General features: G+C 36.5%; 1 long non-coding RNA gene across 2 annotated transcripts in view; it reads left to right on the top strand.

Moving 5' to 3' along the window:
• Positions 1-17,614, top strand: part of LOC134728491 (uncharacterized) — a 75,126-nt gene extending 57,512 nt beyond the window's left edge. For both annotated transcript variants that reach the window (XR_010108937.1, XR_010108936.1), the window contains exon 5: positions 11,212-17,614. This is a non-coding gene — a long non-coding RNA (uncharacterized LOC134728491). The remainder of the gene's footprint in view (positions 1-11,211) is intronic.
• Positions 17,615-19,358: the final 1,744 nt, after the last annotated feature.

Here is a 19,358-nt window from a genome sequence, read left to right as displayed (position 1 = left end):
AAACTAGTTCAACCATTGTGAAAGACAGCGTGGCGATTCCTCAAGGAATCGAAATACCATTTGACCCAGTGATCCCATTACTGGGTATATACCCAAAGGATTTTAAATCATGCCACTCTAAAGACATATGCACATGTATGTTTATTGAGGCACTGTTCACAATAGCAAAGACTTGGAAGCAACCCAGATGTCCATCAGTGATAGACTGGATTAAGAAAATGTGACACATATACACCATGGAATACTATGCAGCCATAAAAAGGATGAGTTTATGTCCTTTGCAGGGACGTGGATGAAGCTGGAAACCATTATTCTGAGCAAACTATCACAAGGACAGAAAACCAAACACTGCAAGTTCTCACTTATAGGTGAGAATTGAACAATGAGAACACTTGGACACAGGATGGGGAACGTCACACACCAGGACCTGTCGCAGGGTGGGGGTAGGGGGGAGGGATAGCATTAGGAGAAATACCTAATGTAAATGACAAATTAATGGGTGCAGCAAACCAACATGGCACATGTTTACCTATGTAACCTGTTCGTTGTGCCCATGTACCCTAGAACTTAAAGTATAATAAAAAAATACAAAATTAAACGAAAACAAACAAAAAAAGAATATCTGAGGTTCCAGTTAACTGTAATTATTCATGTTAAAATTAGCCTTACCGTATAAGGTATCATTTTTCACTATTTTTAGCAGTATCCTCTATATTTACCTCCACGTCTAAATAATATGTTCATAATCCTATTTCTTGATTTGATAATTTTATACTTTATCTATTGACTTCCTGTTATGGCAAATAAGGATTTATTTAGTTTTTTGTACTTTTCCCCCTCCTCTCATCCTTCCAGTAGAGTTCTATCACAATATTTTGCTAAATCAATTACTCTGTGTTTATGTTATTAATACTATAAAAATATTGTTCCCTGCAAAGCTAAATAAACCTGTGCTTATATACCTTTTATTATATAATATTTTTTTCCTAAGATTAATAATTGCCTGGTTTGTTTATTGGTTCATTTTCTATGTATCTACTCTTAATTTTTAAATATGCTCTACTAAATCTGTTTTATGCCTACTAATATAATTTTCAGGTATTCAAAACAAAGATATTTTGCCCATTTCATTTGGAAACCTATGCCCTCACCTCTTCATCCATTTGCTCTGATTTGAACTGGTTATTTTCTGAAGTCAGCTATGCAGTTGACATTCTGGATCTTGCCCTTGACCTTTCTTTCTCACACTATATCCAGTCTGCAGGCAAATATGCTGCCTTTACATTCAAAATGTATCTGGAGTCTGATCCCATCTCTTTTTTTTTTCTTTTTTTTTTTTGAGACGGAGTCTCACTCTGTTGCCCAGGCTGGAATGCAGTGGTGCAATCTCAGCTCACTGCAACCTCTGCCTCCCAGGTTCAAGTGATTCTCCTGCCTCAGCCTCCCAAGTACCTAGGATTACAGACATGCACCACCACACCCGTTACAGAAATGCACACCTAATTTTTGTATTTTTAGTAGAGACAGGGTTTCCCCATGTTGGTCAGGCTAGTCTCAAACTCCCAACCTCAGATGAGCCACCACCTGGGCCTCCCAAAGTGCTGGGATTACAGGTGAGAGCCACCACACCCAGCCTGATCCCATCTTGACCTCCTCTGCTACCATCCTGCCCAAGCCACCATCATCTCTCTTAAACACTGAAATAGCCTGCTTAACTCTTCCACCCATTCCCCCTTTCAGCTAAAAATGTAGCACAGATCATGTCTCATATATTTATTAGTTAAGTGCAAGTAACAAAAGGAACCATATGCCATTTGGGAAATGTTTGTTTCTTTTTCTAAGTGTGTATGTAGGGTAAGGGTTTCGGGCGAAAGTTGGTGGTGGTGGTGAACAGATTACGGGTATGGGAATTCTATATACATTCTCACTGATTGGCCTGTAGCAGATCAATGTTATGGAAAACAGAAAAAAATTTTAACATTTCCACAATAAGTACTTACTATGCATTGTGAGGTTAAAGAAGTAGAAGAAGATTCTTGCTTGTGAAAATTTACAAATTTCTGTAGGAGATAAAACATGTACATATTCCACACCGAAAGAACAAAACAATATTTGATTATATGTAGAAACTAGTATTATAGACTCCTTAGAAATTCAGAGAGAGAATGCAACATTTTGGCTGACTAATAATATATTAAAAGCAGGATTTGAATTTGAATTTAAAATATGGATGATATTAATATTTTACTTCCAGTGACTGCAAGGAGAATTTTGGACTGAGATAATGATGATGACATTAAAGGTATGCAAGAGGAAGTTTTATTAGGGTTCTCCAGGTAAATGAAAAACAATAAGAAACGTAAATATTAATAGATTAGATAGAGAAGATAGTTATTATGGGAATTGGCTCACATTACTTTGGAGACTGAGAAATTCCATGATATGCCATCTACAAGCTGGAAAGCCAGGGAAGCTGGTAGCATCGTTCAGTCCAAGTCCAAAGTCCTGAGAACTTCAGGCAGTAAGGGGATGCTGGATTAAGTCCCAGTGTTCAAAGATCAGAGAACCTGGAGTTTTGATGTGCCAGGGCAGGAGAAGATGAGTGTCTCAGCTCCAGAAGAGCGAGCAGATTCAGCTTTCTCTTGCCCTTTTGTTCTATCCAGGCCCTCAGCCAATTGGATGTTGCTCATCCATGGGGGAGGGTGGATCTTCCTTACTGAGTCCACTGATTCAAATGCCAATCTCTTCCAGAAACAGCTGCACAGACATACTTAGGAATAATGCTTTACCAGTTATTACCAGCTGGGTATCCCTTAACTCAGTCAAGCTGGCATCGAAAATTAACCATCACAGAAATCTACACCCAATTTAAAGAGAATGTGGACCAGGACAATTTGATATGTAAGATTTTTGCCAAGGAGTAGCTGAAAATAAGATGAAATGGATAGATAGGTTTTTATTCATGTTCAATATCTAGTGGATCAGTTCCGCTTATCTTATTGATTTAATTAACCTTTCATATATCATGGGCAATTATAATAGTTCTCAGCTAACCCAAGAAAATAGATTTATTATTACCTCCTTCTTATAGATGAGGAAACTTGAGGCCCAAGGAGGTTAAATAACTTGCCTAAGGTCAAAAGACTAAGGATGTGGTGTAGTTAATATCTGAACCTATGCAATCTCATTTCTGAGCCTATGCTCTTAAACACTGCCTTTACTGGCTTTCCTTGTCTATCATATATGTTACAAATATCTTTTCAATTTCTCATTCATAATTTTAATTTTGTATATGGTCTTTCTTACTGGATGATATTTAAAATTTTATGTGAGGCCAGGTGCAGTGGCTCATGCCTATAATGCCAGAACTTTGAGAGACCGAGGCAGGAGGATCACTTAAGCCCAGGAGTTCAAAGTTGCAGTGATTCATTGGGGCCTGTCAGGAGGGGCGGGGTAGGGGGAGGGAGAGCATCAGGAAAAATAGCTAATGCGTGCTGGGCTTAATACCTAGGCAGTGGGTTGATAGGTACAGAAAACCACAATGGCACACATTTACCTACGTAACAAACCGGCACATCCTGCACATGTATCCTGGAACTTAAAATAAAATAACAAACAAACAAAAGTTGCAGTGACATGATTGTGCCACTGCACTCAAGCCTAGGCAGCAGAGCAAGACTCTGTCTCTAAAATAAATTAAAATTTAAAAAATCACAAAATTTTATGTAATCAAAGTTTCAATATTTTTCTTAATTTTATTTAGTTTTGTTTCATAAGAAAGGCTTAGTATAAAGAATAATAAAATATTTCCTATTATATTTTCTTTTGAATTTTTAACTTTTATTTTTAACTTTATGATAATTAATCATGAATCTTTTATTGTATTTGTCTATGGCCTGAAGTAGAGATCTAATTTTACTTTTCTTCCAAATGGCTAGCCAATTATCCTCAAAATATGTCCTTTTTTAAATGACTTGACATGCCACCTTGATACAGTAGATGTTTAGAAATTTGCCAGTTGCTGGACATTCTACCAATAAGTGTTTCATTCTGGTTAAGAAGAATTCTTTTAAAAGTGTAACCCTGGAAGGAATATTAGTTAGAAACACTGTAATGTAAATTAGTTAGATAATACTGGGTATCTATTGATACCCAGCTGAGATAAATGTAGCTAAAAATAGTAATTTTGGCTCTGGAGGTCAAATCTTCCTGGGGACAAGGAAGTTAAAAGTAGAAAAGTTAATTTTTAATGTGGCATGAATGAGAGAAACTATTGTCTTCTTCACAACTGTTGTCATTGACAAAAAGCTCTCACATTTTTTGATGACAATTACTGAAGTATTATCTGGCACCAATTGAAATAATAAGGACTTATAATATGGCTTTTTAGTAAGCAAATCACTCCAAATTTTTCTAATATTTTTTAGCTTTAAACCAATGAAAAACCATAAAAATAGCCATAAGGATAAATAGTCCAATGAAGGCTCTTTCTTTGTAAATGTGAAACTAAGATTGATTTTGGGAGAAAATGTCAAATCTTTTCATTTCCTCTGGGGACAGCATTATGCAGGTATGTTAGTAGTCTTTCTGTAGAGTATCAGGAAATCCATCTGCAAATAATGAATAATTTCCTCCCATTTCACTATGTGCATGCTCTGAACAATTAATGTCCTTACTTGCCTTCACAATGGTTCAGTGTGATCTAACACAGATTGAGCCATCTGTCTGTGTTTTCTTCCATTTGCAACATTTGTTCTTCCTGCTGATCTGACTGCTTCTTTTCTCTGCTTTCTGATTCAGATCGAGCAAGCTTTCCCAGAAATGTACTTGTTAGCCAGAAGCAAGTCTCTTGGACTACAGAAATGTAAAATATTCTCCTACTATATTCATCCTGCTAGTAATGTTTTTAAAAACCTTTTTAAAAAAAGTATATTGCCTGGAAAGCATACTAGGTTCTTACAGAATTTTTAACCTTTTGGCAAAATCAAATATATGTAAATCTAAAATCATGTTTGGAAGAAATAAATACAATTTTCTGTAAATGTGGTCCTAAGGATCATTAGCGTCTTGTTCTAGTGAAGTTCCAACATTCCTTCTTAAGAAGAGCATCTCAGTACATCCTACTGGAATCAGCTGGCTTCCTCTTGAAGTACATTCTTTTCATGTTCCCTCAGTGAAAGTCTTTTGGTGATAAATCCTGTTTTCAATTTTTTTTGGATAGTGTCTTTATTTTATTTTCCTTCTCAGAAGATCTTTCAATTGTATATTATTTCATTATCTTCTGACTCCTTTTTTTAAAGCAATGGGGTCCTGCTCTGTTGCCTAGGATGGACTCAGACCCCCTGGCTCAAGCAATTCTCCCACCTCAGCTTCCTGAGTAGCTGGGACTACAGGTGCACAACACCACACCTGGCCCATTGTTATTATTAAGAAATTAAGCTGTTGTTTAATTGTGTCCCCTTTGTTGGGTAATCTATCATTTCTTTCTAGTTGCTTTTAAGATTTTCTTCTTGTCTTTGTTGTTTTGCAGCTTCACTCTATGTTGGGGTGGGAATTTCTTTTATTTATACTGTTCGGGATTTGTTGACCTTCCTGAATATGATAATTGATGTCTTTCATCAACTTTTTAAAATTATTAGTCATTATTTCTTTAAATATTACTTCTCCTTATTTGAATTACCTCTTCCTGGAATGCTAATTAGCTCTTCTCACTCTATATTCTATGCTTGTAAACCTCTCTATACCTATCTGTCTCTCTGAGCTGCAATTTGAATATTTTTTCAATTTTATAATCCATTCATTAATTCTAATTAGCTGTATCTAATCTGCTTTTTAACCTTTTGATTGAGTTTTAAATTTTATTACATTTTCATTTTTGAAGGTTCAGTATGGTTAGTTTTCAAATTTTCCTGATGAGTTTTGTCTCATTGATTTGTTTTTCATTGCTCATATTTGTCAATCCCTGTTATATTTCTGAAGACATAGTTAACAAATTTTTTTGTCTAATAGTTTCAATACCTGAAGTATGTCAGGATCTTGTTATTCACTGTGTTGTTTACTCCTGTTTCTGATGGCTTATTTTCTTTTGTGTTTGTGATTTTAAAATTGTTATTAAATAATACTTGGAACTTTATCTGTAGAAATTCCTTGAAGCTAGCATAAATGTACGCTCCTCTAGGGAGAGGGGCCTATAAACACAACACACCCAACTCCACTTAAGTTTCACCTTCCATTAATGTAGATTTAGGCCCTAAATTCTTGTGAGGGTCAGAAAAAGGTCACAGTTTTCTGTGGAGAGACTTAAGCAAACAAACAAACTTTTATCCAGAGCCAATGCTGAGACAGGTTGTCTATTTGATTACAAGGTCAAGTTTCTTTTTTTTCTAGTTCACTCTTTCCCTGAGATGGTAGGCCTTCCAGGGCTCCACCTTTATGCAGCATGATCTTTGTTCCCATACTGTCTTCTGCACAGTAGCTCTAACCTACCATGACTCAGAGTTGGCCAAGAATTTGCTGGCTTTAGAGTTTTCATGTCTTCTTGATCTTGTGTTCCTGATGCAGTCCTATATTTGGTGGATTTCTCTTAGTTTATTGCAGGTTCATTCAATAATTAAAGTGAACTATATTTAATTTTATAGAACATTTTTAGATGTTCTGTGGAAGGAAGGTTTTTTGGATCTCTCCAATATTCTACCACGCTACTGATATTATTTCTCTTTCATTTTTGAAAGATAATTTCACTAAATATAGAATTTTAGGTTGATTTTTATTTCTTTCAACACTTTAAATACTTCACTCCATTCTCTTCTTGCTTGCATCATTTCTGATGAGAAGTCTGCTATGCTTTATTATCTGCTTTTCTGTATATGTGAGGTGTTTTTTCCACCTTGCTTAAAAAAATTAATTAATGTTTTTGGTATAAATTTTTAAGGGGTACAAGTGCAGTTTTTGTTACATTAACGTATATTGTAATAGTGAAGTCTGGGCAAGATTTCCTTTGTCTTTAGTTTTCTGAAATCTGAATATGCTTAGGTGTGGGTTCTTTCTGTTTTTGTATTTATACTATTTATACAAATAGGACTTTAGTAAGAAGATGTATGTCAATCTGGCTAGGAATCAGAGACTTCAGATTTCTCTAGTGTTCTGGGATTTTTGTTTTTATTTTGTCTCCAGTCTTCATATGTACCTCATATGTACTGTTCTTCAAAGACAGTCTGTCTTGCAGCTCTTTCAGCTATATTCCACTGTTATTATATTTGAGACTTCCCAGTATGGTGGTAGGGTATGTGGGAGGAGAAGCACTTCATAATTTTCTGATTGACTGTCACTCTTTTAGTGGTCTAAGCCTTGAGTCTATGGCCTTCACCAATGTTTCCGTCCTTTTTTTCAGTGTTATAGCATTTATCCCCTACTCTCTACTCTCTGGCTGAAATATTGTCAATCTATTTCCTAAGGCTTGTCTCCAGTTGACTATGGTCTCTCTCCCCACCCTTAAATGAAATAGGAAGGCCAAAAGGGGCTGAAGTGGGCAGGAATTCTTTTTCCCCACCTGGGATAAGTTATCAGAATTATACTTTGGCAAAGAAGTTTTCTCTGGAGAGTAGGCCTTCATTATGGGGAAGGATCTACATGTGGTTTGCACATAGATCCCCTTTAGAAGCCCCCTTTTCCTGCCAGAACCAAGAGTGAATTTTTCTGGGATCTTCATGATGAAAACTTGGTGAGACTCAGAAAGACCGTAAAAGTGTGAGACCTGCAGTCTCCAGGAGTTTCTTATTCTCACACTAGTCTACACTCAGCCTCCAGCAATTTATCAAAACTATTACTTTTAAGTGTTTCTAACAGTTTATGTCTCCAGTGACTTCTGCTCCAAGTTAAGCAGATATAAGTTGCTTTATTTCTCTGGAAGAACATGCCTCTGCAGATTTCAGGATGGTGGTTTGATTCAAAGCATTAGTTCTATGATGGGTTCAAGTAGAGTCATTGATTTTTTAGTTAGATCAGATTGTTCTTGTTGTAAAGAGGTCAGTGACAACTTCTAAGATCTTTAAATGTTGGAGATGAAACAAGTTTACTACTGACTTAAGAGTTTCGATATAGTTTGGGTTCTTTGTTTTCAAACAAAAGAAACTGTCTAGCTAACTTAAGTGAAAAGATATTTGTCAGAAGGATATTAAGAACCAAGGCAGCTCTGGGCACCAGTAAACAAGAACTATAGGAAAGTTTTATCAGCAAAATTTTAGTTAAAACATCTCCACTAAGTGTTCAACAGTTTTCAATACATTTGTTCATCTACTCAAGATTCCAATTTCAGGAATTCTGGGACAAAGGTGTTGAGGTGGCTGCAGAGTTTTTAAATATTCTTGAATTCCTGCATAAAATTAGAGGAAGCAGCTAGATAGCAAAACTATCTGGAGATCATTTACAACAGAACTAGATTATAAGATGTCCCCCACAGCCTAAACTACCAGTATCTTCAGGCCTGTGGTTATCATTATCTTTGTTGAAGAAACCTATAAAATTCAGGATGATGATGATTTTTATAAGGAGGGAATAGTCTTTGGGATGAGCTAAATGAAGGGGGTTCTGAAATGGCTGAAAAAGTTCTTTACTTAATGTAGATGGTAGTTGAAAGATTGTTTGCATTGTAGTAATTCACTAAACCATATATTTGTGTTTTTTACCGTATCTGTGTTTTATAATAAAAAGGCTATAAATTTTTTAAATTATATTCTGGAAAAAGAGAATATAATTATCTGGCCTAATTTGTTATACAGGGATATCCTGTATGGGATATGTCAGTCCCATCAGATTGTGTTCATAGGGTTAGAAGTTATTCCCCAAAAGGAAATAAGGTTCCTTCCAGATGGATAAATGAATGCTAGGCTGCCCAAACCCAATAATTTTCTATTACAATACAACATTTTTATAAATTTGGGATAGCCCTCTTGTGGTATATATCAATTCTATTATTGTAAGCAGCAAACAAATTATGTGAGTAAGGCCATTCAAAAGAAGAAAGTTCTAAAATTCAGCCACTAGGAAATGAACGAATTAAAAAAATAGTTTTATAAGCAATGGTTTTACAAGTGTTAGTGTGTAGCTAATTAAAGATGACACTTTAATAATATTTATAATGAACAAATATATTGAATATGGAGTACTTTTCCCATTGCTTATTTTTGTTGACTTTGTTGAGGATCAGATGGCTGTATGTGTGCAGCTTTATTTCTTCATTCTATTCCATTGGTCTATGTGTCTGTTTTTGTACCAGTTACTGTAGTCTTACAGTATAGTTTGAAATCAGGTAATGTGATACCTCTAGCTTGAACTGAATTGAGAATAAATGTGCTGTAAGAAAGTGAAGACAAAAATATAGACTATGGCTAGAAGTCTGAATGAGAAGAGAAAATAGTTGGTGGTATTAGGAGGAATATGAATTAAGGAGTTGATTTTTTAACACGAGAGGAACTAATTACCATCTGAGAGCATGCTGCTAGTAGAGAAGGAAAATTTCACATGGTGAAAGAGAAAGGTAGTAAGGTCAAGAAGAGGTTAGAGAGTCTGGGATCAAGGACACAGCTAGAGCTGTTGCGTAAGCATATGTAATATTTTTTTCTTTAGTGAAACCACTCAAACATAACTTGTATAATTCACATATTACCTTAGTTCTTTGAGGCAACCTTAGATATGGGTGAGACTGACTTAATGCAGCATTATCCTGTGGATTGTAGACTTACAAAATTTTTGTTAAGATTTATATGAATTTCCTGGGCGCTTGTGATCTCATAGTCATTTCTTACTCTGGCTCTTTTTTTTCAATTTACTCAGTCTAGTTTATAGATCATACACCACCCTGTTCATGTAGCCTATGTTTCATAGCATGTTAACTCAGTACTGGATTTTGGGCTTTTTCCTTAATAAGGCCATTAAAAACATTTGGCAGGGCACAGTGACTCACACCTGTAATCCCAGCACTTTGGGAGGCCGAGGCGGGAGGATCACCTGAGGTTGGGAGTTCAAGACCAGCCTGACCAACATGGAGAAACCCCGTTTCTACTAAAAAAATACAAAATTAGCTGGACGTGGTGGCGCATGCCTGTAATCCCAGCTACTCAGGAGGCTGAGTCAGGAGAATTGCTTGAACCCGGGAGGCAGAGGTTTCAGTGAGCCGAGATCATGCCATTGCACTCCAGCCTGGGCAACAAGAGAGAAACTCTGTCTAAAAAAAAAAAAAATTCACATTCACAGCATATATATGTAGACATTTTTGCTGAAGGCTGGTAATATGCAGGGATTCATTTCATATCACAGTAAAATAAAAACTCAACTTGAAGTCAGCCTCCTGTACTTTTCTTATTCTTCTCAGTTTCTGTCCTCTTCTCTAAGGAGAAAAATCTCAGTTTCTCTTACTCTTTAGTAGCAGAATAATTTCATTCTCTATGTCCCCTGTACCTAAAGTCAGCTTGAGGAAATCGTGGCCTATCAAAACCCAGTAAAGTGCTCAACAGAACAAATGGGCCTTCTTTAGAAATGTTTTTTTGCATCCCTCACATAAATTTGTAGCCAATTTCAAGTCTTTTTCTTTTTCAGGGCTCATAATGAAAAAGAAATTTTTTTTTTTAAAGAATATGCCATTAAACAAAATAATACTATATCTGAGCTGGAAGAAAACTTAAACACTGCCCCTTACCCCTGTATTTTACCAAAATGAATGAGGCAGGTCATATAGTTTTCATACTCTTGAGCTTCTAAAACTCTTTTATATAAATGTTTTAGTTTATAAAACACCTCAAGTTTCCGAACCAGACCATGTTTTTCATTAAGACACCAAAGTCACATAATTTCTTCAATGTTTAATTTAAACTGTGATGTCATTGGTAGGGATCTTTTATTGGCCATCATGGTACACTGTCATTACATATTCCTAAAAATCCCTATGTCAGATTTACTGTTCTCTCTACTAAGAGAAAACAAAATCTGAATTTGCTTTGGTAACTGCTATACCTCACTTTTCTTAAGTTAATGAAGCTTTCCTCTGAAAAAGCCAAGAAGGTTCTATATCTTTTCCTGAGGATGGTTTGTTGAGTCTGTATGGAGAATCAAGAAAATGGTTTATAACATTAAATTTGCCACTAGCTGCTTATGTCAACTAGTTATGTCAGTTATGATATAACCAAACCTAATTATTTATTAATTGCCTCTTCACAGAGATGAAATAAAGAAGAAAAAGAAAGTGTTTGAGAATAGCTTAACAATTAAAAGCAACTTAGAAGACATGAACATAGCGAAATGACCCAGTGAGTCCAACATAGTGCTCTAGGGATGCTGAAGTGACCAATCAATGATGAGGAAGATGACAAGTACATACATATCACATGCTGTCCTCACCTGTGAGACGGTATCTAAAATATCAACAAGAATACTTCCTGTGGGAAGTATTTTAATAGGAGGATAAAAAGGAGCCTGTGGTTTCAGAAAACGATGTTCCTGTATCCAAGGAAAATACTCTCCCAGGACAAACACAGCAGACTTTCCAGGTTCAAGATGTCGTTCCAGATTCCAGATTCAAGAAGCCATTATATTAATGCAAATTTAACTTGATGAAAAAAATTTCATGCTGTGTCTATGAAATGTGAGTAGAAATCATTACAGTGGCCAGGCGTGGTGGCTCACGCCTGTAATCCCAGCACTTTGGGAAGCCGAGGCTGTTGGATCACCTGAAGTTGGGAGTTCGCGACCAGCCTGACCAACATGGAGAAACCCCGTCTGTACTAAAGATACAAAATTAGCTGGGCGTGGTGGCACATGCCTGTAATCCCAGCTACTTGGGAGGCTGAAACAGGAGAATCGCTTGAACCCGGAAGGCGGAGGTTGTGGTAAGCCGAGATTGTGCCATTGCACTCCAGCCTGGGCAACAAGAGCAAAACTCCATCTCAAAAAAAAAAAAAAAAAAAAGAAAGAAATCATTACAGTAACATTAATAAAAGTAAGATGACAAAATATCTGAGGCATGGATAGCATAAAAGGCACCATTACTAAGAGAAGTTACCTATTGCTGGAACATGGAATTGTAAGAATAGAGAAAGTGGGGAGATTACCATCTGATGAGCAACATAAGCTTAGATGAGGGAGGCCTGGGTTTTGTGGAGAAGGGGTCAATGATGACTATAATGTCTGAAGACTAAGAAAATCAGAAAGACTGCTCTCAGCAGGCAAGAACATTTTATTTGATACTGTATGACCACATGTGAAAAGAACATCTTATCTGATTCTGTATGTGTTACTCTGATTCTATGCATGCCAGTAGTGTTATATTTCTGCATTGGACATGGGAAAATTGTAAACATCAATGATCAGATGTTTTCTAGGACCTTCTGAGGAGTCACAGAATCCTTCAGAAAGAGGAGACTGGAGTTGGTAACTTAAAGCAAAAATTAATGGAATATTGATTGGGTTTGAGATATGTGTGAGCCTAATAATTCACAATTGAACAGTGGAGAATAATAGTGTAACTACCATTTATTGAGTACCTTCACTATACCAGGTACTGTACTACTTATTTTACAAATTGAATCTGATTTAACTTACATAATAAATGAGGCATTTTTTTCAGTTTTAGAAATGAAAAAAAATTGAGATGAATTAGATGCATTCCAAAGACTGGAATCTGTAACTTAATAGGAAGTTCCAAGATGGCATGTTTATACAAGAAAAGCCTGGTAATTTCAACCCAGGGATGATGAGATAGTATCATCTACTTTGTGCTTTATTGCAGAAGTTAAGACATGAGCTAAACTTGGGTTATTAGTGGAGAAGTAATTATCAAAATCTTGTCTTCACCTTGCTACCTTTTCAAACACTAATCACTAGCTGATATTACTATGCTAAACACGTGAATAGAATCCCAAATATCATGGAGGTTATCTTCTAGTAAGGGAAAAAGATCACAGACAAGTAGATAAATATTAAAGTAATTTCAGATAGTAATATTGCTGTGAAGAAAACGTGATGGTAAGATGGGTGAGGTTAACTTTAATTAGGGTGGGTAGGGAAGGTTTCCCTGAGGAGGCAAAATTTGAGCTGATTGTCAATATGAAATCAGCCATCTGAAGATCTGGCAGAAAATAATTTCAGATAAATAAAGTAAATATTTGGGAAATTTTCTGATTATTAAATTCGGATGGTCTATTTTATAGCCCTGTACTGTTTCAGAATTGACAATATTTCATTGAATGAAGAGTTTCAGTTTGTCCTGGGAAGTATTTCCCCTAACTCTTTTAATATTTAAACACTCAGTGGTCCAGTTTGTTTCTAAGATTCCACTATCAATATACTGGCTAGCCTCTTGTATGGAGGCCTCTTGTGGTCTTTTCTGCTTCTGTTCCTGCTCCTAAAGGAGAAAGCATCTCCCTAGCTGTGGTAGATCGTTTATAAACTCTGCTACAATAATTCCTCCCATCTGTATACATTTCTTTTTTTTTTGAAACAGAATCTCGCTCTGTCTCCCAGGCTGGAGTGCAGTGGCGCGATGTCGGCTCACTGCAAGCTCCGCCTTCCGGGTTCATGCCATTCTCCTGCCTCAGCCTCCCGAGTAGCTGGAACTACAGGCGCCCACCACTAAGCCCGGCTAATTTTTTTTTTTTTTTTTTTTTTTTTTGAGACGGAGTCTCACTCTGTGGCCCAGGCTGGAGTGCAGTGGCGCAATCTCGGCTCACTGCAAGCTCCGCCTCCCGGGTTCACGCCATTCTCCTGCCTCAGCCTCCTGAGTAGCTGGGACTACAGGCGCCCGCCACCGCACCCGGCTAATTTTTTGTATTGTTAGTAGAGACGGGGTTTCACCGTGGTCTTGACCTCCTGACCTCGTGATCCGCCTGCCTCGGCCTCCCAAAGTGCTGGGATTACAGGCTTGAGTCACCGCGCCTGGCTAATTTTTTGTATTTTTAGTAGAGACAGGGTTTCACCGTGTTGGCCAAGATGTTCTCAATTTCCTGACCTCGTGATCCGCCCGCCTCGGCATCCCAAAGTGCTGGGATTACAGGCCTGAGCCACAGCGCCCGGCTTCCCATCTGTATACATTTCTTTGCAACTGTGATTTTGCTACTTCTTTCATCAAGTGGTGAAATCCTTTCTCTGCACCCTTAAAACTGGGCTGGCGTTCTGACCTGCCTTACCAATAGAATGCAATGGAAGTAATATTTTGGGACTTCTAAGCCTAGGCATCAGGAAACCTTTGAAGCTTTTGCTCTTATCCTCTTGGAATGTTGCCATCACCACGTGAAGATGCCCCAGCCAGTCTCCTTGAGGATGAGGAGACCACATGGAGACAGAAGGCCAGCCAAAGCTGTCACCACTCAGCAGACTTTTGAGTAAGGCCATCTTGGACCATGCATCCCAAGTGACCTCCAGATGACAGCATCTGCATGAGTGACCTAATGTGAGGTCAGCAGACAAACCATTCAATTGAAACCAGCTCATGTTTCTGACCCACAGAATTATGAACAAATAAAATGTTTGTCATTTTACGCCACTAAGTTTGTTATGCAGCAATAGATCACTATGAAACTAGCTAAGCTCCAAAAATCTTTCTCTGGGGCTTTATGTCATTTTGCACTGAACTTGAAGTTGCTGACTGAATGCTTCTTCAAGAGGTCTCTTGAAAGATGCCAGAATACGTTACACTAAGCTTTCACTCATTTAAAAAATTATTTCACTTCAAGAATATGTATCAGCAGAATTGAAAGATTGGTTCTACTCTTTGATGGAGAAAGGATTCTTCACTTATTATTCTGAACTAATAGGCATATTATGATACCATTGAACCTGCACAGATAGATTTATAGTCCTTTCTCACTATTTCCAAACTCTTGCTTTCTTTTAACACAAACCCTAAATTCCCAGCTTAAGAACTTCTACATTCTGTGCTACTCACCAAGTGTGGGTATCTGGCATTCTGAGTACCAAAATCTTGACTACTGTTTATCTATTGATTACTGGTATTTCAAATACCTGCCATTAGTAGTTGAAAGGGAAATTTTGCTTTGGGATGTTATGAAGATATAATTGAGAGTAGCAGAACCCACATTAATGAAGGAATCATATGTAGTTTTAGCATACTATGTAGCTCGGGTTTTAATTAGTGCCTCCTCCCTGTTAAGATTTGGAAGGATAGGAAGACATTGGTTACTGTGATCTTTAAATTTTTCACTACTTGACTACATTTATTTATTTATCTATTTATTTTGCTACTAGCTACACTTATTCTTTTTTTTTTTTTTGGCTGCTAAACAGATCCAGGTTGAATTTTCCTTCTTCAGTTAAAAAGAATGCCTGTTATATCTCGTTTTAGGCACCCTCCCTTTTTGCTCCTATGAAGTTTGATGAATAGAAGTAAGTTTCTGATATGAGTATTTACTTAAAGGTCTTCCTCTGTCATACTCACAACTCCACCATCCTATGGTTATGTTGTACGTCGCTTAATCAGTGTCCCTTTTCTACTACCCTATCATCATCAGCTATGGTAAAGTTATCCATTTGCTAGCCCACTGGGGTTTGTGTGGTTTATCCAAGCAATGACACTTGAATATGAATGATACTAGTTTCTCCAATGGTTTTCTTTGTTGCCCATGCAATATCTTGAGCATTTTATTTTTAACTCCAGTTTTTCTTCATGGTGTCATATCCCTCTTAGATCACCCTCTTTCTATTCTAAGCTTGTGTTACCTTTTAGCCTAGGCACTCAACTTCCTGCTTCCTGTTTAAAAAACAGGTCTCAGTTTAGAGTAGAAATAAATGGCATTTTCTGAGCTCAATTGTTGGGACTATTCTCCTGTTATTCACTGGATTGCGTATCCAGCTCTGCATACTTCCCCATTACCTGGTGATTAACATCTACGTGTTCTTCAGAGATAATGTTTCTAAATATCCTTTAGTTATGGTATTATAGTACACAACACAAACCTTCAAACATTTTTAGATGATGGACAGATAAATCTCATTAAGTACTTTTTCTTGAGGGATAGCAGATTTATAAATGGCATGTTTTTATAGATTTATGAATCTTTAACATTTTCATTTTGGGAATCATCTTCTGTGATTTCACATTTTTAGCCTCTAAATGTGAAAGGCTAAGAGCAAAATGAGCTGGAAGTGTTTATAGGACTCTAAATCTAAATTTTGAGATATATGGAAGAGTATGTAGACATTGATTACTATTTATGAGGTCCTCCCTTAATGAAACAAAACATAAAATCCCAAAACAATACTCTAAAATTAAAAGTTAATTTGTTAAGCCTAATACTTCTTAATTAAATTTTTTGGATGACAAAAGTCCTGCATACATATGTTGTCATTATGAAAAATTAATATTATTTGGGAGCATGTAGAACAAAAACGTAAGTATTTCTTATCTTAGTTTGGGTTCTTCCCAAAGAAGAGTCTAAGAAAATGACTTCAGTATAGGTATTCTGATTGGGAGGTGATCCTAGGAAGCACAAGAGGAGTGAGGAAAGTGAGACGGGAAAAGGAAAAGGGCCAATAAAGCGTGTGGTAACAAAACAAATGGATTGCTACTGTAGACAATTGAGGCTCAATTTTGCTGGGGAACCTCTAAGGAATCTTGTAGGATTGTAGAAATGTACTTCAGAATTGTCCCCCTAAACGCCATTCTTTTCCTTAATATATTTGTTTAGTCCTAGGCTAATACCTTACTGTTTTATTCTAGTTGCATAGTATGTTTTGATTTCTAGTAGAATAAATTATCTTTCCTATTATTCTATTATTATTCTTTTTAAAACTCAGTGTTTATAAACCTTTTCTGTAATTTTTGGAATAAGCTAATTAAGATTTATTTTTTTAAAATACTGAGGAGATTTGAATCAGAATCGCATTGCTTTACAATATAGTGTCTTCCTATCCAGGAACATCGTATGTCTTCATTTGTTGGATGTTTTATGTGTTTAAGTTCTAGTTTTTAAAATAGATTTTGTACATTTCTTGTTTCATTTACTCGTCAATATTTTATAGTTCTTATTGCTACTGTGAATACAGTCTTTGTAGTATTTTAAAAACATGTATAGCGAATTCCTATAATTTTATGGTGTCTAAGCATCTATTTGAATATAGATTGGACTTTCTCATAGCAGAAGCAGGGCTTACTTACCCTTAACCCAGTTTTCAGTTTCCCACTTCCTCCTAGTTTCTCCGTGTGGTCAATCCAGATATCTTTCTTGTACAACTGCCTCCTGGTGACCACCTCCCTGTGAAACATGTAGATACAACCTACTTGACCTGCCCCGCTGACCCCCACACTTTGCATGGACTGCACAGATATACCACGGTGACCACCTCTCAGTCACAGAGTGTCCCCACAGAACTCATGCTTTCTTGCTTTAAATCGGCCCATTAGAATTCCCCTTGGGAAACCTGCTTGCGTAATGTCCTGGGCCCCAATAAAGGCTTGTCCCATAGCTCCTCTCTCTCTTTCTCTTGTTCTTTACCTTCTGGTTGAGTATACATGTCCTGGATGATTCCCCCTTTCCAACAGGCTTTGTGAAGCATGCTGCCCTCTTCTCTCAGGGATCTGTATGTAATAAAACTGTTTCTATTATTCATGTGTTTTGTTGTGCTGCCTCTTTTGTGTCTCACCTGACCAACACACCTGAATCTAGCATCTGTCCTAGACAGGGCAGAAGGCTCTTCTAAAGATTAGGGCCCTCCTATAGAATGGCTATCTTGGTAGGAAAAATGGACTCCAGTCACATAAGGGCCACAGTATAAACAAATTTCCTGTAAGAGGGACTCCTGGTCACAGTTTAGACACTTAGGCATTAGACTGTCAACCAGGATAAAGAACTATCCCGAGAAATGCACAATGTAACCATCTACAACTACCTCCCCTGGAGTCCCATCAGGACAGGGCTACAATTATAGCCACTCCCTAGAGAAAGACCTCTAGACCAAAGTTTTTTAAAAATTATGGAACATGTTATTAGTAATGTGTAAGAAAGCTATTTATATCTGCAGATAGATAATGTATCTAGCCATCTTACTAACTGGTTAATTGTAGGCAGATTTTTATCCCTTTACATTCTCTCCTTTTCAAACCTCTTTTATTAGCAGAAGGAGACACAATCTTGCTGCTACCTTTTCCATCCCATATTCTTGGAGATTAAAGATAAGACTATAGTTTATTTTTCTGACTCTTAACTATAGCTTACTTCCCTTTTGGGAAGGGTAAGTAATCAATCTAATTTCCTCTACCTCCAATGTCCACTGAAATACGTTTTTTTTTTTTTTTTTGCCTTTCACATTCTGGCTTAACTATGGCTAGAATTTTTTTAAAACTTAATTCTAATGGATATCAAGGAAATACTGGAAACAATAAAAACAAAAACCTACATTGATAGAAGTACAGAATTTTAACCACAGCACTGTTTACTTAAAAATGATAAACATTTTAAAAATAAGAAACATTTATTCCCAAATATCAACATATTTCTTTCCACTGTAACTGAGCCTCTTCTTCATTGTTAATTCTGCTGACATAAAAAAGAAGTAGAAAAGCTTGTATACAGTTCTTTGGTATTGATTTTATGTTAATAATCTGTTTATAATGTAATGTTATATACTTTATTCCAAATTCAAATATAAATTATTCCTAATAATCCAACTTTTTAAAGTCCTTGCCCTAGTCCAAACCAAGTTCTTGTTACCCCTATCCCTTTCAAGTAAATCTTTTTACGAAACTATCTGAGCTTCTGAATTTAAGTAGTAATATTAGCATTGTCATCAAGAGGTTTGAAATCATACAGGCCTGGATTTGAGTTCCAATTCAATTATTAGATGTGTGAGTGTATGAAAATTAATCATCTTCTTTAAGGTTTGGTTTATTTTTGTAAAATTAGAGGTGAGGAATAAAAGATAAGTAATAAATCAAGCTGTTTGACAGGAATTAGAAATACATTATATTAAACCCTAAGAGATGAATGAAACTATAGCATCAAAATAAATAACTCAGTGGGTCCTTTTGCTATAAATTCAGGCATACCAAATTACTCGTAGTTTCTTGGCCATCCTATGGACTTTTATATCTCTGTACCTTGGCACATACTGCTTTATCTTCCTGGAGTTTTCTTTCCACTTTTGTCCACCTAGTCAACTATTCCCAATGAGCTAATACAGTACATATGTGCCTTCCTCATGCAATGTTTTAGGTCATACTGTTCAAAATCAGCTTCACCGAGATTCAGATTAATTACTATGTCTCTTTAAAAGCTCTCCCTAGTGTTCTATGCTCCTGTAACACCTGATGCTTACCCCGTCCTAATACTGATTACATTGTATTGTTATTTTTATTT

The sequence above is a fragment of the Pan paniscus genome, chromosome 10 (genome assembly GCF_029289425.2).
Source record: "Pan paniscus chromosome 10, NHGRI_mPanPan1-v2.0_pri, whole genome shotgun sequence".
Classification (NCBI taxonomy): domain Eukaryota; kingdom Metazoa; phylum Chordata; class Mammalia; order Primates; family Hominidae; genus Pan; species Pan paniscus.
Note: the sequence above shows the minus strand (reverse complement) of the source record. Positions and strands in the feature narration are given on the sequence as shown.